Here is a 12067-nt window from a genome sequence, read left to right as displayed (position 1 = left end):
TCTACCATCCAGTCCCCCATCAGGCTGGCTTGCTCTCCCTGCCTCCCCTTCCATGAACCAGTCTACCACTCAGTCCCCCATCAAGCTGGCTTGCTCTCCCTGCCTCCCCTTCCATGAACCAGTCTACCATTCAGTCCCCCATCAAGCTGGCTTGCTCTCCCTGCCTCCCCTCCCATGAACCAGTCTACCATTCAGTCCCCCATCAAGCTGGCTTGCTCTCCCTGCCTCCCCGTCCATGAACCAGTCCACCATCCAGTCCCCCATCAAGCTGGCTCGCTCTCCCTGCCTCCCCTTCCATGAACCAGTCTACCATCCAGTCCCCCATCAAGCTGGCTCGCTCTCCCTGCCACCCCTTCCATGAACCAGTCAACCATCCAGTCCCCCATCAAGCTGGCTCGCTCTCCCTGCCTTTCCTCCCATGAACCAGTCTACAATCCAGTCCCCCAACAAGCTGGCTCGCTCTCCCTGCCTCCCCTTCCATGGACCAGTCTACCATCAAGCTGGCTTGCTCTCCCTGCCTCCCCTCCCATGAACCAGTCTACCATCCAGTCCCCATCAAGCTGGCTTGCTCTCCCTTTCTCCCCTTCCATGAACCAGTCTTCCATCCAGTCCCCCATCAAGCTGGCTTGCTCTCCCTGCCTCCCCTTCCATGAACCAGTCTACCATCCAGTCCCCCATCAAGCTGGCTCGCTCTCCCTGCCTCCCCTTCCATGAACCAGTCTACCATCCAGTCCCCCATCAAGCTGACTTGCTCTCCCTGCCTCCCCTTCCATGAACTAGTCTACCATCCAGTCCCCCATCAAGCTGGCTTGCTCTCTTCCTCCCCTCCCATGAACCAGTCTACCATCCAGTCCCCCATCAAGCTGGCTTGCTCTCCCTGCCTCCCCTTCCAGAAGCTTCCTTCTTCAACTGTTATTAACATTTCCATGTTCCCTCCATTCTGTGTTATAAACTGTTTTCTTCTCTGTACCAACATCTCCTGCACGTCTGTCCCTCCTGGTGAGGGATCCTCCTCCCCTCCTCACCCTGAGGTTTCTCAGATTTTTCCCTGTTAAAATTTTTCTATGGAGTTTCTCCTCAGTTGATAGGAACAAGTTTAGAATTGGGACTGACTTTGGGATTAACAATGCGGTTAGGGTCAGGGCCAAATTTTAGATAGGTCGTTAGAATTCAAATTAGTTAGAGTTAGGTAGGTAGACCGTGATTCGGAGTTAGGTAGACTGTGATTCAGTTAGAGTCAGAGCTATCAAATTATTATAATTAAGGGCCAAATTTTAGGTGGAGACAATTAGGGTTAAATTTAGTCAGGGTTAGGGTACAAACCCCAGATCCAACTCCAGAGCTAGCCCAGAGCCACCGCCTACCACTTCCTGAAAGTCTGTCAAAAAAACACCCCTCAACTGGCATCAATAACAGAGATCACGACACAAAGAAGACATCAATCAAACTGCAGTCACCTTCCCAATGCCCCGTCTACTTCCCTGTCCTCAATTATTCACAATACCTCACCACCTTACAGAAGACCAACCTCATCACTATGAACAATGCCATGAGTACATCTCCCCATCTCCCACATCACAAATCCTTCACAGAAAAAGATCACATCCACTGGACACCGTCCACAGCAACCTGGATTCTTAACCAATGGCTCTATCACCTGGATCACCAATAAACCATGGACTCTTGCCACTAAACCCTATCCATACCATAACCCTAACCCTAACCCTGAGTCCGAACATGTCAACCAAAATGATACCAACCCAAAACTCAACCACCAAAATGAACTTAACTTTAGGAAACTTAAAACCCAATAAAATAGGACATCAGTGATCATAAAATTAAAAAAAAAATTACACTTCCCATTGGGATGTCTTGGACTTGTCCCCAAAGGGTGATAGACACATTGAGGCATGATCAACCTTGGATGGGCCTCCCTTGGGCGAGTGTGTCTTGTGACAAGTGACCGAAACACCTGTGCACACCAAAATCCACTACTGATGATGAGTCCTCCCCCTTCCAGTCGGGAAAACAAGAAGAAAAATGTTTGGTTCGTCCACAAGTTAAATAAATGTCCAACTTCTATTTCGGACAAAAAGAGCCCAAGAATGAAAACACTTTAAATACTGTAAATACTTACTTGACCAAGCAACAAAATATGATGAAATGAGTTCCTGAACCTCATCTTAACCCTTTTCTTAGCCTAATCTTTACTTTAGCCCTCACCCCAACCCAGCCCTAATCCTAACCTATCCCTAAAACTGAAAAACCATAATTGTTACTTTAGACTGGACTTTTTAAAAATTCTACCCTAACATAAACCCTAACAGCATTGAATGGGTTAATTTTGAGCCATAATGCCTCTGAGAAGTAAAAGAAAATAGAAAAATTTCCTCTGCTGCGGCAACACAGAGGAGGAAAACTTGGAATGACCTTTTTTCTCATAGCATTTTTTACGAACAATGTCTCCAGGTGTGTAAGCGCTCTGAAACAATCCTCAACAACCACACAGTTGAAACAATGGTTCAACACTGTGACATTGTCACATTAAAAACAGACCCATATGGCAGCACATACATCACATCAAACACGTATTGCTGATGGATAGTGAACATGTGCATGTGCGTAAGTTTTTTACCCTCCTACACTGTACAGTCCTGGGGGAGCGGGGTAGTCCTTTCAGAAGTCTGCTGCCCGTTAACGCCACTGCGCATCCAAGATTATATATTGGGTGACGTGGAGTGTGAGGGGGGTGGACCATATACGATGAGGGCAGCGACGCATGTCACAGCTTTGAATGGTGGCGCCAAGTCAAGGGTTGCTCCTTCAAAAAGTAATCTCCTCGTGAACCAGGTCAGAAAAAACTAAACCTAAAAACTGTAACAGACTGTGATACCTGGGGAGATGTGACAGGTGGACAGCCCGAGGAGATTCGTGCGCCCGGACTGCAGAGACGTCACCAAGCGAGGATTCAAGGACCAACGATTCAAGACTCGCCAAGCCAAGGACTACCGATCTGGTGAGATCGATTCATTTTTTTCCCCCTTGAGAACTGTTGCCGTGGGATTCGGAGTCCAGCGACCGCTGTTTGGTTGATCTTTTTATTTTTGCTTTGACACCCTTTGGATTTTTTTTTTCTACTGCGATCTGTTACTGCCCTCTGCGTTCTGTTCGCTGGATGTTTCCTGGATGCGCGAGCTGGAAGCGAACTGACTGTTTGGACAATTAGATTTTTGTTGTATGAACTATGAACAAAAGGGGGGGTTCACTGGGGGTTGTGAGAGGTTTCAGTTGCGCATCATATAAATGGCGTGGATTCGATGCGCATAATTTAGATCTTGTGGGGGTGCGTCTTTCTGTATGCATGTGCAGCGCCGTCTGAATGTGTGTTGCTGGTGGCATTTACATTTCTTTCATACCTATTGAACTCCTTGTGCGCTGTGACGCAACTATTTAAAAAAAGTTGGATTTGTCAGAACACATTTTTTGAAATTATCATTTCAGATTGACGATAGATCCACTCTGACCCCAGTGGAAGGATCTGTGTCAAAGGTTCTTTTGTAGTTCTACAAGTCATCTCTTCACCTTAATTGTGTGAAAACCAGATCCAACAAGATCATTTTTGAGAACCGTCCTGGGAGACAGCTCAAATTTGGGCTGGCGACCTTAAGTGGATTTTACAAAAAATATGGAGCAAATCACCTTTTTTTTTCCTTGGGAAAACCTCTAGTGTTGGTCTTCTGCTTCACACAGTTAAATCTGGCTCTGCAGGGTGTGGATGACAGGGCGCCTTGTGATAACAACGCTACCTGTGTGACTTTGACCAATGGCCCTGGATACTGCAGGTGTGCACCAGGTTTTCTGGGAGAGTACTGCCACCATAAGGACCCTTGCCATCCTGGCTACTAACCCTAACCCTAACCCTACTGCCTGAAAGGTGAGAAATGCTCTGTGTCAATTTTGGCCAGGTGTGTACCAGGCAGCGCCTCCTGCATGTGCCCTCTTGGCTTTACCAGACATCAATGTCAAGCTCCTTTGACTCCAAAAAAAGGAATAAGAAAAGGGACAAACACAAATTAAAGACCAAAAGGGGAAGAACTTAAGGGACAAAATAGAAAGAACAACACAAAAGTATAATTCTAAAGACAAAAGAGAAAAAGTGTTTGTTGGACGTAGTCCAGCTTTTGCCAAGCCAAGCAAAGCCACTCATTTTTTGATCAGCTGTGCCTGAGGAAGGCTGACAAAAAGCTGAAAGGTTGCATGCTAGGCTGATCAATATGATGGCTAAAGGCCTATTTTTGAACACCTGAGGGTGGTAGAAATTCTGTTTTTTTACTTAATGTCTTGAGCCTGAATGGTGTACCCCCCCCCCCCCCAACCCACACACACATCCATTCTGAACCCTAATCCTAAATTATTTTTCTTGGACCAGGGAGGACTGTGCACCACCCCCTCCATGCCTGAACCCTAAATCCTAACCCGAACATACACACATCCAAGAAACACTTCTACACATCCAAAAACTGGCCTTGAGCTGATCTTCCATATTGTCTCTGCTTCAAAGGCATCTTGATGTTGTCATCTCTGACAGACACAGCATGTCAGTGTCCCTGCGTGTAATGTAACCTTTACTGCTGCAGAGTTGTAACATGGTTTGTGAGAGGATGGTTGGACTGTGGTGCGACGGAGGCGCTGTCGCTCACGCCAAGTAGGTTGGGACTGAGAAGATGTGGGGTCCCAGGGTTGGAAAGACCGTGCATCCCCTGTCTCACCTGAGAGGGGGCCTATTCCTTTTTTCTTAATCTAACACTAAACCTAACCCTTCAGAACCCTAGGAAGGACAGAGCAGATCCCTGTCCCACTTCAGTGGCAGGGGCTTCCCCTAACACCTAAACCCTAAACCCAAACCCATCAACTACAGGAGCATGAATTATTCTGACGTGTGTCGGCCCATGCATTGCCTTTGGCTCCCCATTCAACTGCCAAGTCGTTGGACAAGGCAGGGAGTCATCGAGAGAGACTGTCTGACCCCTCCCCACCCTAACCTACACCCAATCACAGAGCAACCAGACTCCAGGAGCCGCAGCAGGTCGGAAACACTTGGAAAACCAGTCACCCTCAGAATGAAGTTTACGTGATGTTGTACCAATTTAGGTGAGACGGCCAGTCACAGCAGGGTCAAACCAAGAGGCAACCCCCCCCCCCACATAAAACATTAAAATGGAGCTGGCCACCAGCACGGCTGCTAAGCTAAATACTCGTCACCATCCTAACGAGTCATTAAGAGCAAGTCAGTTGGTAGGAGGGAACTCTAACATCCACGCTGCTAACAGTGTTAGCATCAGAGAAGGTCAGCGAGGTGAAGACCGGGTCATCAGGTGTGATCCTGCACAGCCATGACGGTCGGACCTGGACGACCCAGCGAGAGGTTTTACAGATTTGTGGTTCGTGAACGTCATTGTTCTACTCCCAAAACCAGATTCATTTGATGACGCCAGACCACAGCCCTAACCCTAACCCTAACATTACATTTTAAAAGCTGTGGTTAATTTTCAGCTAACTTGCAAATGAGGATGGCAGGATTACAGAGGGACAGTAGGGAGACAGATTGGGAAAAGAATAGGAGGGAAAGACATTGGATAAGGAGGTTGGGAACGAGGGAACCATTTGGCTTGCAGAAAACACAACCAAGGAGTGGGGTCCAAAAGGCCGAACATAACAAATTTGTAAACCAAAGCATTCTTTGCTGTGTACGATGGTCACACAGGATCAAGGGTTGCCAACTGTTTCTCCAAGCATCGTCTGGAACATCTTATCAGTGGCAGTTCAGGTGCTGGAGGGACACGAGGCTCCCTGACTGGGTCTGACTGTGGCACCAGGAAAGCGGCAAGAAGCTCAGACCTGAAAGCCCTCCAGCTGAGACCCAAGAGGAAAAGAAGAAAGAAGAGCAGAAGAGAAGTGGTGAGACAAAACACCACAGCAGACAGACAAAGGGCTCAGGAGCCAGACTTGACCACAATCCCTCCAACCACTAACCCCGAGCCCAGTCTGGATCCTAGATTGATCCTGATACCCCACCGGAGGGACGGGTGAGTGCAAGTGTTTTCTCTGTGTGAAGATGGATTCAACTCACTTTTCTTCTTGTCCATTTTCTGTTTTTATATCAAAAACCTGCAAAGCCAAACAAACCCAGCCTCAGCAGCTCTCAATGGAACCGTAAAGCAGTGACGTTCACTCAGTCGTGATGTTTCAGTTTTATTTACTAATCATTCCCAACTAATATTTTCATTCAAATGAAGATAAAAACACAAATTGACAAAGGTGGGAGACGGTTGGACAGTTGTCCAGTGTGGTAACAAGGCCAGACCACCTCTACAGATACCGATCCCTCACCTTCACCCAAAAACCTGCTGCTGACTGGTTCCCAGTGACAGCGGTAGTGGAACGGATGAACTTCCTTGCAGTATTCCTGCCTCTTGGCGCTTCCTGATTTTTCTCCTCTCAACTGGGAAAGGGGGGAAATAAAGGGTGGAAGAGCAAGGATCCAGCAGTCTGCCTCTGAGCCAGAGCCTGCCTGACTCCTTCACTGAGTTGTGGGACAATGGAGGAACCGCCTCCATCGGCACCATTCCCACTGGGACTCTGACGGAGGGGAGGCTGAGAACATGGAGATGCATGTCCTCAGTGACGAGGCGCTGGCTGAGGGCTTTGATGAGAAGCTGTTGGAGCTGCTTCCTGACGTGTCCACTCCAGACGGTGCGTCCCCCCAGGTCCACCTTTGTTAAACTTGTGGGCCAGTTTTGGTTCAAATATGGCAAACTGAACAAGTAGGGAACTGGACGTGAGCCTAAAGTGGTCCACATATCAGGTAGCACACTTGGTCCACCTTTGTTAAACTTGTGGGCCAGTTTTGGTTCAAATATGTCAAACTGAACAAGTAGGGAACTGGACGTGAGCCTAAAGTGGTCCACATATTAGGTAGCAATATCCACTAAAAAAGAAAAAACCAACACACGAATGAACAAAAAGCTCCATTTTGTGTCCTGCAGCTTCAAAGTGCTGTCTGAAACTTGGCCTGGGATGGCGTCCATCAAATAGAAAATCAAAACGTTGTCATGGAGCTGAACCAAATACTTTGTTGCTAAGGTGTTGACCCGGGGCCTCAGGGTACAAATGTGGGCGTAATGAGGGCGTAAGAACATTGCCACCCAAAGTAAGGGATAAATCAACTTGTACCTGTGCTCAGAACCGTGCGTAATTGAAGCCCAGCTCTGACCGTGCGCACACACAATCTGGTGGTAGAAACTACCAGAGCTACAAGGCTGCCACATCATCTTGGCCACCAGACAAGGCGCTCCTGCGGACCCCCCAGAGGGACTGGCTTGAGTTTCTGAGTTCATCTCATCATCCAACGTCACATTGTTGTCCCGTTTCCTTCCATTCAAATTCCCAAATCCAGCTAAATAAATGTTCATGAACGCCTCAGCTCAGCTGCTCATTTCACCTGCAGTGTGACAGCTATGGATGTCTTAGTTGGTTGGTTTAGTTTGGATGGTTGAGCTTGGATTCTACTAATGTTGGTTTTGGGTTGGTAGTCCAGCTTCAGGAAGAAAGCACATTTGTGTTTTTGTGTTGAGAACTGTTCAAGATATTCAGATCCACAGTGAGGGAACACTCAGCCGGTTGTCTCCCCCACCGGACAGATGCAGACTGATCAAACTACAATAAAGAAGTAAAAACTCATGAATACACGTTGAGTAATGGAGCAGTTGAAGTTCAAAAATGAAGGACAAACGAGAACCAAACTCTACAACTTCTGCTCCTTGATCCCGACTGACCAAAAAAATGAGCCTCAGGCAGGAAAGAGAGTTCCCTTCAGTTTGAACGTTGTGCCAGTGCCACAGAAAATGGAAAATTTGTGTCTGCAGCCCAGACACACAGGAACAGATTGCATTTGGTCGCTACAGCCTGCTGCTATAACTCAGTAAGATGGACTGGGTTGGACATTCCACAACATCAAGAAAACACAGCCATGAACAGCCCTTTGACGCCTCGTCTCAGTGATTTGTTCCCAACAGAGTCAACATTCCTAAGTCTCCATGAGGATCTTCATTCCAACTATGTTTGCCCTTGTGTTTTCTCCCTATTGGTGGGGTTTTGTGGCTTCATGTTGAGCTGTGTGTTCTCATGTCATTGTATTTGCACTGTTTCGTAATTTCCATGTGACGTTACTTACCTTTATTGTGAAATAATCACCGGATATAATGTGGGCGGGCACTTCCTGTTCCGTTGGTCTTTGCCGCGCTATTTCGGTGTGTTCGTTTTTCCACGCACGAGAAAAGAATGCTGAGGGATGTAATGCCCACAGAATAAAGACACAAACAATTACCAAGGGTGTATTACTAATTTGTGGACAAGTGGAGCCTGCTGCTGGTGGTGATGGACACTCAAGGAACGGGAGGTCAACAAGCAGAAAGCGCAACAGGTTATGGGCCAGGCGCGGTGCAAGTGGAGGAAGATGGCAAAGGCTAGTCTTCGATGGAGATGAAAACAACTTCGAACGTTGGCAAGTTAAGCTTCTTGGACACTTGAGGAAGCTAGGACTGAAGGACACAATACTTAAACCACCAAATGAAGAGCCAGATGCAGACAAAAGTGAAGAATGCTACGCAGAGCTAATACAGTTTCTCAACGATAAGAGCCTATCGTTGGTAATGAGAGATGCGACTGACGACGGCAGAAAAGCACTCAAAATATTACAAGAACATTACGCGAGTGATGGTAAGCCAAGGATCATAGCGCTTTACTCCGAACTAACCTCATTGAAGATGTCTGAAGAAACGGTAACAGAGTACATCATCCGAGCTGAGAAAGCAGTGACATCTCTGAGGAATGCGAAGGAAACTACTGGTGACGGACTAATAATAGCCATGATCCTGAAAGGGCTTCCAGAGTCGTACAAGCCATTTGCCAAACACAGAACTAAAAGCAAAGAAGGCATTACCTTCACAGAGTTTAAAAGCAGACTATAGTCGTGTATTACTAACTCAAAGTCATTGAGGTCAGGTAACTCAAAAGCAGATTTTTAGTTTAAAAAACTATAAACTATTGAGTTTTCTGAATGAGTAATGCATTTTTAATTTGAAGTACATCAGTACTATTGAGTTAATGGCTGTCATTCAATGATATCTTTTAAGTAAATGGCAGAACGCTGCGTGGTGACGTCATGGGCGTCATCAATGCTGTAGTCGGTGCACAGAAAAGGAATATTTTGTGTTCTTGTGGTTTTGACGACAGCAGAATTGGATAAGTCAATTTGGGGCACTTGCCGCCTTTGCAAGCTAGCAAAGATGGTAGTTCGTGGTCGTGCTTGCGACTGAGGCCATTATCATCCACTCGGTCAGCTGCATTGTTCTGAGCCTGGGACTTCTCCTAATGCTAAGCGCTCTTCTGTGGTGAGTATGAATGTTTCTTAAACGTCTCTTGTCTGTTGAAAGACACAGCAGTGTTATTAAGACAAAGAATAGTACCGCGCAGGTTTATGTGGGCGGTGGCGGAGTAATACCTGTCACTTGGTGTGTTGCAGGTAATGTTTCTATCCGCGTGCGAAGGTCTGAGAGGACATAAAGTAATCGTCAAAGTGACAAAGTTGAAGCATTCCTAATAACATGTTTTCTTTCAAAATAGGATGTCGGTTGGTTTTTTTTTCCTCTAAGGTTTAAAAAAGCTGTTTAAAGACAAATTTAGATAGATGTTTTTCTTTCAAATAATACAACAGTGGTGCAATAGTAAACAATTCTTGTCAGCTTAAACCATCTTTGTGATTTTTTGGAAGTTAAACTTCATTCTCTCTAGGTCATGTACTGTCTTGGTTTTGAGATGCTGCAGACAAGTGCTGCAATGTTAAGCTTCCTGTCGCTTCCCCCAAATTAAAATGACTTTTATCTCCTCCTGCTTTTGATAAAGGAACAGCGTGATATGCACATGCTCTCCCTTCATACCTACGAGAAGATGACTCCCAGTTCTTCAAGACATGCAATGTATGTATTGCCTGACTTAACGCAAATGTCTGTCAATGGCCACAATATATACTGTACATGTTGTTTCTCTTCTTTGGAGCAAACAAAATCTGACTCCTTAGATATCACAGTGATCAACTATTCGGCCTGTTTGGTGCTGAGGCACCACTGCCTTTTGCAAGGCCAAGCTTTGAAGAAATCTGTGACAAATTTGTGCCTCTTGTTGAATGTAAAAAGTAGTTGAGTTAAAGAAGGGAAATATAGAGGGAGAAAGAATATCTCTATCTCATATTATTTGTCAAACAGATGCATTCACATCTCCAGTATTCCATTCCTGAGTTAACGATTCAAGCCGGAGACCAGCTTCTCAAGCAGACTCGAGCACAGTGGCCGAGCGCAGGCATGTTTGTGTTCATTCTTATAAAACAAAACAGACATTGGGCCTAAGAGTACTGAGGTGCGGGCCTGGGTTACAAATGTGAAAAAATCCCCAAATCACATTTGGCTGAGATTTTAGAGTCAAGATCAAGAGAGTAAATCATTATGACTCCCAAAAGCCTGTTAACTTGGGTAGTTGCATGCAAGTGTTGTGTCAAGACAAGAAAATGTTAACTCATCTTTATTTCTGCATGTAATTCCAGTGCATCACCCCAAATCCAGCCTCTTGAATCATCTCGATCACCTTTTACTTTATTCTGTATGTGTATGTCTGTGTGTATTTTGCAGTGGGAAGATGATCCAGACATTGAGGACACTCCTGTCGCTCTCCTCTCCGTGGCAACGGACAACCCCACTGGCACCATCCAGTTTAACTCCGACAGCATTTCTGTTGTGATCGAAGATGGCATTCTTGTGAGATGTCTCCCCAGGTTGGCTGATGCACTTCTTCTCTTGTTTGGCTTAATCTATGCATTGCATTTAGATTATCCAAAGAAACTTATCCACACGTCTACCTTGGTTCAGAAAATACTGCTGTGTCTTGATGATAACAGACCACTCAAACCACGCCTGCTAAGTTTGAAAAACGAGTTGTTCAGCAATATTGAAGGCACCAGTGCCTGAATGAGACATCCCTGGTCCTGCTAAGATTGATAACTTTGCACCGTACCTCTAAGGTGGCTGAAGAGAGGAACTTCCTTAACGTACTTGTTAGCTGTTAGCAGAGTAAGTATGTTGTGTTGATCAGTTCAAGTGTGCAGTAAGTGATCCATGAAACAGTGGTTAACCTTTAAGTAATTTCAGAGCTTTCCTCTGCTTTATCTACCTCAACATTGTTGCACTGTTTGTGACTGATTTTGTTTTAATAATTGGATGTGTTAGCTTTGATTCCACCAAAATGTCTTTTTTCATTTCATGAATAATTTGTTGGTTATTAGTATTTTTGACCTTGATTTGCACCTTGTAGCGAGTACATTGAAATTGATTATGTATGGTATGTTATGGTATTTAATCAAGTACACGCTTCAGAGAAATCTTTTTTTTTATAACAGCAGAGTATAATTTGTGTTTTTTTTTGTTTTGTTTTGTTTTGTTGTCGTGTTTGTATCACACCTTTATCACTGTTGTGGAAATTACTTACAAGAACTGCTCTGGGGTTTATTTGTTGTTTTGGTTAGTGGACATGCTGTGCATTTAGCTTCTGCTAAAATTAACATGGTCTGCCTTCCTGTAAAATACACTTCCGATACCTGTAACACTGTTAAGCCTCAACAACAACCTAAAGCTAAACTAGTTGAACAAAACTCTTGATGTTTTATCAAAGGTTGTTTTAAACCTTAATTAAAAATGTGAACTGAAAAAGACATGTGAGGTGTGTTTTTGTTTTTAGACATTGATAGCAAATGTACGTATACATGAATATATGTTTTTATATATATATACAATGGGGGAAATAAGTATTGAACGCATTAACTTTTTTGTCATTACATTTATTTCCAAAGATGCAATTCATGTGACATTTCTTCCAGACACTGGTATTAACTCAAATAATCCACACATGAAAAGAAATCACAACATTCAAATCCATAAATAATGATTATGTGGAATTATGT

This window comes from Aulostomus chinensis, chromosome 5 (genome assembly GCF_037954235.1).
Source record: "Aulostomus chinensis isolate RoL2024-O1b breed Wild chromosome 5, RoL_Achi_v1.0, whole genome shotgun sequence".
Lineage (NCBI taxonomy): Eukaryota > Metazoa > Chordata > Actinopteri > Syngnathiformes > Aulostomidae > Aulostomus > Aulostomus chinensis.
This window is presented reverse-complemented; position numbering follows the sequence as displayed.